This window comes from Drosophila bipectinata, chromosome 3L (assembly GCF_030179905.1).
Source record: "Drosophila bipectinata strain 14024-0381.07 chromosome 3L, DbipHiC1v2, whole genome shotgun sequence".
NCBI classification, from domain to species: domain Eukaryota; kingdom Metazoa; phylum Arthropoda; class Insecta; order Diptera; family Drosophilidae; genus Drosophila; species Drosophila bipectinata.
In genome coordinates this window covers 13,460,567-13,469,219 of record NC_091738.1, presented here as the reverse complement: position 1 = coordinate 13,469,219, position 8,653 = coordinate 13,460,567, and the positions used below count along the sequence as shown (strand labels likewise).

The 8,653-nt window shown below is 43.7% G+C and overlaps 1 long non-coding RNA gene across 1 annotated transcript; it reads left to right on the top strand.

Moving 5' to 3' along the window:
* Positions 1-7,460: 7,460 nt before the first annotated feature.
* On the top strand, positions 7,461-8,085 carry LOC138926281 (uncharacterized). The gene is made up of 2 exons (XR_011442745.1): positions 7,461-7,772; positions 7,827-8,085. It is a non-coding gene; the product is annotated as an uncharacterized lncRNA (long non-coding RNA).
* Positions 8,086-8,653: the final 568 nt, after the last annotated feature.

Genomic DNA, 8,653 nt, shown 5'->3' with positions numbered 1-8,653 from the left:
GTTTTGAGGAATTTGTATATTTCAGCTTTTCAGCAGGGCAGTGACTTGTACAATTTTGATTTGGCTTTCACTTTTGAGCGCATTTATCAGACACTTTATTTATTAATAAATTTTATTTTTTATTTTTTGGCACATTTAAAATCTTTGAGATTTCCTTGCTTTCTCAATAATTTTTCACTTGAGAATTTGTTGTGTTTTTCGGGGACTTCATCACACTACCGGCACACTGCACTGCACCTACGCGACAGGACACAGCAAGGACCGACCGCCAGCAAGGACTCGACTTGACTGCGTAGGAGCCTCTTAGTTTTCCTCTTCCGGTAGGCTCTCTTCCGGAGTACGGGCTCTCTTCGCGCCGAAATTCACCACATCACTTCACATCACACTCGGTGGAGTTGCATTCTAGCCAACCCAGCTTCGTCCTTATCATGCCAATCGTCCTTTGCGTCGTCCGCCAGAGCCGTGCGTATCCTTCGAGCCTCGAACAGCAACTGCCGGATGCCACGGCGTTGATGCCCCTCAGAGGATGCCCCACCACAGTCGGCGGTGCAGTTGGCAGCCCCGTTCACATGCTCTCCACTCGGCACTCTCCACGCCTGCGCACCACCGTTTGTTGTCTGTGGTTAGGCACGAATTGTTCCAGCGCCTTCGAACAGCTGTGTTTACACTGCCCCAAAAAGGGGGCCAGGGGGGTGGTTGCCACATGCGTGAGTGCCTGGCTCAATGTTTCAATTATTCGGCCCATCTTCGGGCCCATAGATTAGACGTCGTGATGGCATTTTGGCCTCCACCCAGCACGGATAATTATCAAGCAACTTAATTTGCTTTCAATTATTTGGTTATTTGAATAGAAAAACGCCCAAAGTGATCCATCGGTTTGCTTTCTGGAACCCTGTTAATGGACTCCGACTTGTACAATATTTGCCCCCATAATTCACTTGGCATTATGCAAAGCAATTTCACACTTAGGGTCCTTTCTGCTGCCGCATAATGTTGCCTACTTTCCAGCTAATGAGAGCCTAGGGAAATTATGGCAGTAAAGACCGCAACATATTCCAAAAAACAACTGCCAAGATTCCTAATAATCAGACAAAAAAAAATGTATGCTATTTACAAAAATAAATAATATTAAAAATTCTGGTATTTTCCACAAAACATTTGCTGGCTAATTTAGATGCGAAAACTTGTTAATAATTTAATTGAAATTCCATGTTGGGTTTCGTCCATTTTCAGTGCACATTTTGATGTTGGCCATCGTCTTGTTTTTGGGACGCGTGAATGCGTAAAAAGCGCCAAAGGGGTGCACGGTAGCAGGGGTGCGATTTTGGCACACATTAGAGTCACCAAGGACAGTTGCCACAGCCGCAGCCGCAACACCAGCCGCAACAAAAACAACAACAATAAAACATAAGCCAAAACGTGTTTGCCTGCCAAATTTATTTCAGACCCGGACACGGACACGGCCAGGGGAACGGATACGGATACGGACACGGCAACGTACCCCCAACTCAACCTCGGACTCAGACCCGGACCCGGATCCGGATCCGTTCGCATTTCCCAACAGCAACAAAAGCAACAACGAGGAATCGACAGCCAACAAACAACAAGCAACCGTAACAAAACTCATGAGTGCTCATTGCACGTGTGTCTGCCACTGCGTGTATGTTACTAAACATGTGTGTGTGTGTGGATGGGTGGTGGGTGAAGAGCCAGAAGGGGGGTATGGTTGGAGCACTGTGTTGGTGTCGCTGCTAATGACAACGGGACCACGTTGCGCATCAACGGGCGACACCAGAAAGTCATTGACTCATTGAGTTTGCTTCCAGTGTGTGTGTGTGTGTGTGTATGTTGCAAGTAACAAACGTTGCAGGGCTTTTTTACCCTTTCTGGGGGTAAAACGGTTTCCAGATTAACTTTTAGAGATTAAAGATACTATAAGATAATAGATTAAATATAATTTTGTCATAGGGAATAATTTACCCTCCAGAGTAGCCATTAAAAGTTCTTAAAGAGATGTCCTTAAGTTATAGATTCTATAGCATTATATAAAAACTACTTAAAGGATAGGATATCCTTTATTCGGTTACATCTTTTATATCCCCTACTACACCATCTAGACCTCTTTGGCTCAAACGGCGAGTGGTTGGTTGTTTGTTTGTCGGTTGCCTGGTTCGGTGCCTTTTAGGCCCTGGCACCACCTGGCCTGGAACTTTCGGCCACTCTTGCCATCCAGCGTGCCAAATTGCGAGGACACCACCTACTCCCCACCCTGCCCCCCGAAGGATAGTAAATTTTCGGTTGGTAGAAGTTACTTTCGAGACGCTTCCTTTAAAATTCCATTCTATTCAGTTCAGTCGGTCATTTGTTTGTTGGCGAGGACATTGTTCGGAATCATTCAATGGCTTGGCCAACATCCGATGCTGCAGGACACTGGATACTGGTCACCATACTCCTGTCAACGCAACCCAATAAAATCTACATAACAATTATGAGCCGGGTATGAGGATTAATAGCCATAACATAAAAGGTATGACACTGAGAATTATTCCAGAACTTCTAGATCTAGAAAGGTCTAGTAGAGCTTTAATCTCTTCCCCTTTATTTTCTCGGTGTATCTGGCAGATACTAAACTATAGTTTTGGATTCGACGATGGCTATGGGCTATTAACTTTGCCGGCTGTTCTAACAATGCGTTGGCAGCCGCACTGGCCTGGCCTAAACGGGTTTGGGCCGGGCTGGTAAAAAAGAGGCAGACTTATCTGCACTGCGCTCGGCTGTTGTTTAACGTGGCATTTATGCGCCTGTTTGCTCAACGTTTTCTATGTAGGTCAACATTTGCACGCTCTATGACGGACGTCAAACGGGCGGTGGGTGGACGTGGCAGGACGTTGCAGGACACCCCATGTTGCAGCCCCATTCCTGTCTCTGTCCGTTTCCGTTTCCTGTGTTTATGTTGTTGCTACACCTCTCTGATGTTGCTGTTGCTATTGTTACTGATGTTGCAGCCTTGTCGTTCCGATTATTGTTGTTGCAACAAACACCCACAACCATGCAAACTCCCACTCCCACGCCCCTATGTACAGGAAGCAGCTGACCAGCCCGAATATGAGTTCCAAGTACATAAAAGCCTATGTGCTCGTATATTTTTTGAAAAAACATAAAGCTGGCATGAATATGTATTTGCGGGCCGTAGAATCACTATTGATTTTCATTCTGGCGCGTTTACAACACGCTTTGTTGCATTTTATTTGGGCTGTCATTGACAGCAGCAACAGCAGCCGCCACATGGTGAGTGCAACATGCAGCTAGGCCAGCCCAGCCCAGCCCTGCTTTTGGCATCCTTTCGCTGTTATCCTTTTTTGGGCGTTGTCCACTGCATTTTTAATTGGTACACAGCTGGGCTGGCATCCATCGTACGATGGCAGCAACACTTGAAAAACGCAATCGTCAACGCATTTCACGTGTTTTTTTCAATTTCATCTACATGTGGCACTCACAATATTTTTGAGTATTTTTTTGCTTGCCACACGATTCCTTTGACGACCCAACGAATGTCATTCAACGTAATTGCAGCCTTGACGCTGCTGCATTTATTTCTCTGTTGATTGTTTATTGATTTTTGCCTTAGCATTTTTTAATGACTCCTTTCAGCGACATGTTGTTACTTCATTAAGAGCAATGTTTGCGAAAATGTTGCAAAAAATAATAATTTCTTCAAGTGGTCGCAAAGCACTCGAAAAAAACCAGGAGAGAGAGTCGTAGATGGGATAAGGACTCGACATAAAGAGATTTCAATAAACCGATGATAGGAGGGAGTTGTGGCAGGACAAAAGGAATCACATACATCATTACAATATTTACCCAGGCCCCCGACGACCCCCTTAAGGACAAAGGAGCAGGGAAGTCAGGAAGCACATTTGCATGTAACACGTGAGCTTACAAAAGCCAAGTGACATTGTTTGGTTCACGGAGGGTCGTGGCACATAAATTAAAGTGAGAGTGTAAGTGTGTGTGGCCATAGAGGGTTGATGTTTGACACACACACACCAGCCGGGGGGGCATGCAACCCTTCTTCTACACGGCAGTCCTGTCGGCAAATGGGTTGAGCCAGGAGATTGATATGACAAGCTTCGAGAATGGGCTCCACAATGACGAGGACGATGACGACGACGACGACGATGATGAATCCTGCGCACGCCTCAGCGCACAAACAAATTATGCAAAATGCATTTGCAGCCCAAAGTCCTGGCGAAGAAGTCCTGGCATTGTGTGTGCCAAACGTAGCACGTTAAATAATTAAAAGTTGATGCCACAGTCACTCAATGGCCCAGGTTGTTGCAATATTTGATGATACAGAGGAGCTATGCAAATTGATGCAAATAGATGGCAAGAAAAGGATGCTTTCCTAAACTCACAATCGAGCCAAAAGAAAAATCTATTAACGCAATAAAAAATAGATTGTTTTCAGATCGTTTTTGTCTCCATCAGACGGAAATTGCAATGGCTAACAATTTGCCAAGTAGTTGCCGAGCATATCGACTACCAGAACTGCCGAATGTGGCAAAGTTTCTCTAAACTTTCTTGGCCAACTCAAGATTCCTATTGCCGAGCAGCGGAAATTGCGATGAAGAAGGCCAAAACATAAAATACACAAATGTTCGCTTCAAGATGAAATAAACGTTACTTAGTTTCCGTTTTTTGGACCGAGACAATCGGAGAAGTCTATTAGGAGAAAGTTTGGTTTATGTGATTTGGCCATAAAATAAGACATTTCCTAATAGTCAAAGTTTTGGCCAAAAACTAGCAAAGCGAATTTGAATTCAACTTCAGATGAAAAGCAAGAACTTCTTGACTCCAAATTGTGTATTCAATTGTAAATAAAAGTTATCATTTATCCTTTGAGGGAAAATGAAAAGCGTTTATTGAAAATTAAATATGTTTTGGAAAAAAAACTTTCCATTTTCGATCACACAAAAGCTGCTTACCCAGCACTTTTTTTTTTGGGCCAAGTTAAGAAGACAGTGTGCCTCTTTTTGTGGCTCTTTCTTGTGCTGTCACGTTGTAATGTGGCGCAAAAAAATACAATAATCACGCACTAAGAGCCATTTTCAATTACCTTCCTGAAGGAATCAGGGCGCCATGAAGTGCCAGCTCCCGAGGACACCGAGTCCTTGCTAACCACATAAAAAACTAATCAACTTATTTATGAACATTTATTATGAACAATGGAAACGTGCTGAATTGCGCATTCCGCCAAAGTAGGAAACAGGACCAAAGTAGATAATCTGGGAAAAAAATACTTTCGGACTGAAAATGGACTCGCCGACTAAAGTATGGAGTGGAAACTGAAACTGGAAACTGTCCCTGCTGTTTATAATTTCTCTCTGGCGAAATTACATTTTGTTTGGACTGTCATATTTGGTCCTGGTCTGCTACGCACATAAAATGGCCCCAAAATTGCTTTTGGCCAGAGATACTCCGTCTGGGGAGGACTGACACACAAAAAAAAAAGGGAAAAGGGACAGGACAGGATTCTTCACACACATGTAACAAAGCATTCGAGCAGGTCCTTCTTGGCGAAAAAGGCGGTCGGCAGCAACCTCTTGACCATAATTTACGCCACTTGAATTACGGACCCGTTCCCAGCACTACAGAACATGTGCTGGCCATAAACATTCGAATGCTCAAGCAAGGACTACGGGACTGCAGGACTTCAGAACCTTGAACACTGGACATTCGACAAAATTCAACATTGACGACGACGTTTTTATGGCTGCCGCAAAAGGCTTTTATGCCGCCTTGAGGCAAATTTGATGATTTTATTAAAAGAAGTTCGGATCGTAATATCGACGAGGGATGGATGGACGTTTCGGGCACGTTAATTAGCCATAATTACCCGCACAGCTTTTGGCCTTTGTCGGAGCTGGCTTTTGGCCCTGTCATGCCCCTGATTTATGACCGCCATTTGCCTTTGAGCGGCTTAAAGCCACACAACTTTAACGCAATCAAAATGGCGTTGGTTCTGCTACACATACACACTAAGAAGTACACTGAAACACGCACACACTGACAGCTCATGCGTGTGCTAAATGATTTGGAATTGATTAGAAGCAGCAAGGACCAAGGACTCGCCAGCAAGGAGCAAGAAAAATGAGCATCCGCGTCGAGCTGGGCGAATAAAAATAAATAAAATATCAAAGCAAGTTTCTATGAAATTTTTATATCGCACTACACCCGGCGGTGGCTTTATTGAAAAACCCAAAGACGAAAAGGGTCTATCCTTGGGATATCCTTTTGGCCAGATAAACAGAACAGAAGCCGACAGCTTCCACATGCCAAATAAACTTCAAAACTGTTCGCGAGTCGACGCCTCGGCGCTAAGTTTCGTTATCCTGACAGTTACAGGATCTTGACAGGACGAAGGATATGGATGAGATGGCTTCTCTTGTTTTTCAGGGCGACACTTAAAGCGTTGAAATGGGGTATAAAAAGAGGTGCTTCAAGCCATAAAATTTTATAATTTAAAACTTCTAATATAATTACAATTCCTTAATTCAATATCCTTTCTATGCCTTTGATTTGTATTTGTTTATTTATGTTGTGGAAAAAACTTATCAATGGTCCTGTCAGTGGGTTGTTTACATTTTATTTGCCATATTTGCACATCTCATTCCCACTTTCCCCCCACCTTTTCTAGACCATTTTTTGCCATCGACTTTTCTATTTTGTTAACATGATGTTGCCTCGGGCGTAGATGTTGTTATTGTTGCGGCTGTTTGCTGATGAAAATATATTCAATTTATTATATTCTATATGGAGACACTTATTTTCTGTTGACATAATGATACTCGGTGGTGCGCGTGCATGCGGAATGCGGTATGAGGCATGAGGCTTGCGGCAAGCTCTCGAAACTGTCATGTGGAAGATGTTGCCTTATTTTTCTAGCCAATGTGTGTTTGTTTGTGTAATGAATCTATTATTAAATTGTTGTTGCTTATGACGATGACAACAACAACCACAACAACAGCTATATCATTGACAAGGCAAACAAACAACAACAAGGATAACGTCAACAACATCAACACCCAAACGCCTGGCCGCACAATTTGGTCCTCTGCAAGTACCACTCCCTGCAGCCCCTTCTGGCACCCCTCATCAAGTATCAATCAAATGCAGACTCCGCTGCCAGAAAGCGACAGGACTCGGGGAGTCCTTCGCTGGCTCATTGGCTGCTCCTCTGAAATTTATGAAGGCTCTTAGTGCCAAAGGCCATGAATGTTGTCGCCTCGGTCTCTGTCGCAAAATATGAACAGCATCAGAGCTGAGTTGAGTGGCATAATGTGGAGATATTTTCGCCGTATTCCCCTTTTTAAGCAAGTTATGCCACAGACATGTTATTTTTGTGAGCAGTGGCATTACTTTAAAAGTTAACCAGCACTGGGAGAAACAAAATGGAATCCTTAAAAGCTACCCAACACTTGGAGAAACAAAATGGAAACTTTAAAAGCCACCCAATACTGAAAATATAACCTAAAATCGTAAGGCCTCAGAATTTCCTGTCAGCAGTCAGCTACAGCCGGTAAAACAAAAAACATTATATAATCCTTAATAAAATTATCAAAATTTCGACAAAATGGCATCAAATGGCTACGGAACGTTTCCCGGGGTCTGCAAACAACTCCTCCTTGGAACCTGGTCTAAAATTGGGAAGAATGTACCATACAAAGTGCACTGCTGTTTTCTGGAGAAATCCTCGCCTCGAATTTGCACAAGTAAGTACATAGTATTATGTACCCAAAAAATTTTAGTAATCGAAGTATTTTTAGGATTCAATCATTGTCCGGAATTCGAGGGAAAACGATCCAAAAGGCTGGCCGACGAACATTTTCAGGCTCTGCATTCCGGTTCTATTTTAGACTTTAATCTGATCATTGTAGCCTTGTTCGGGATAGTACTTCCATTTATTGTAGCCGTCAACCTCTTTTAAGACATAGTACCATATCCTCTTTGAATAATTGGGCATTATCAAGAATATACTTTTTATTCAGAAACTACGGACAATAAAATAACCAAACGTAGCTGATACATCTGAATTTGAATTTCTTTCTCTGTACTTGGCCAAGAGCTGAGAGTATTAGCCATCCTAGTGGTTGGTCCTGATAGTCGCCGACCAGCTTTCTGAGCTCTCATTAGCAAAACGTTCAAAACTCTTTTGGGCTGGTTGCCGCCACAACTTCTGACTTCATTATGTCGCGTTTGTGCCTTGATTCCCCGCCCACAGACCACGCCCAAAGCCCCAAGCTCCACGCCCCACTCATCTTAACGCTGTCGCCGCAAAATTGTGCAACGTTTCCGTTGCTGCTTTTGGCGCACATCCGCTGCCGCCAACATTCTGGTCCTAAGTCCTGCCACCGTCCTGTGGTCTGAGCCATTCCACAGCATTCCATTTTATTTTGCACATTTTATTATGACTGCCGCTTGCCAGGCATCAGCTCATACATTTTTTATTATTATGTCTGCTTATCAGCATGTGGCAAATATACTCCAGCAGCTCTAGGACCCACCAGTTCCTAGCACCATCAGGACCCGCCAGAAAGGACCCCCCAGCGAGGAGCGGGCCAACGCAAGCCAAGCGTTGAACTGCGCGTTTAGA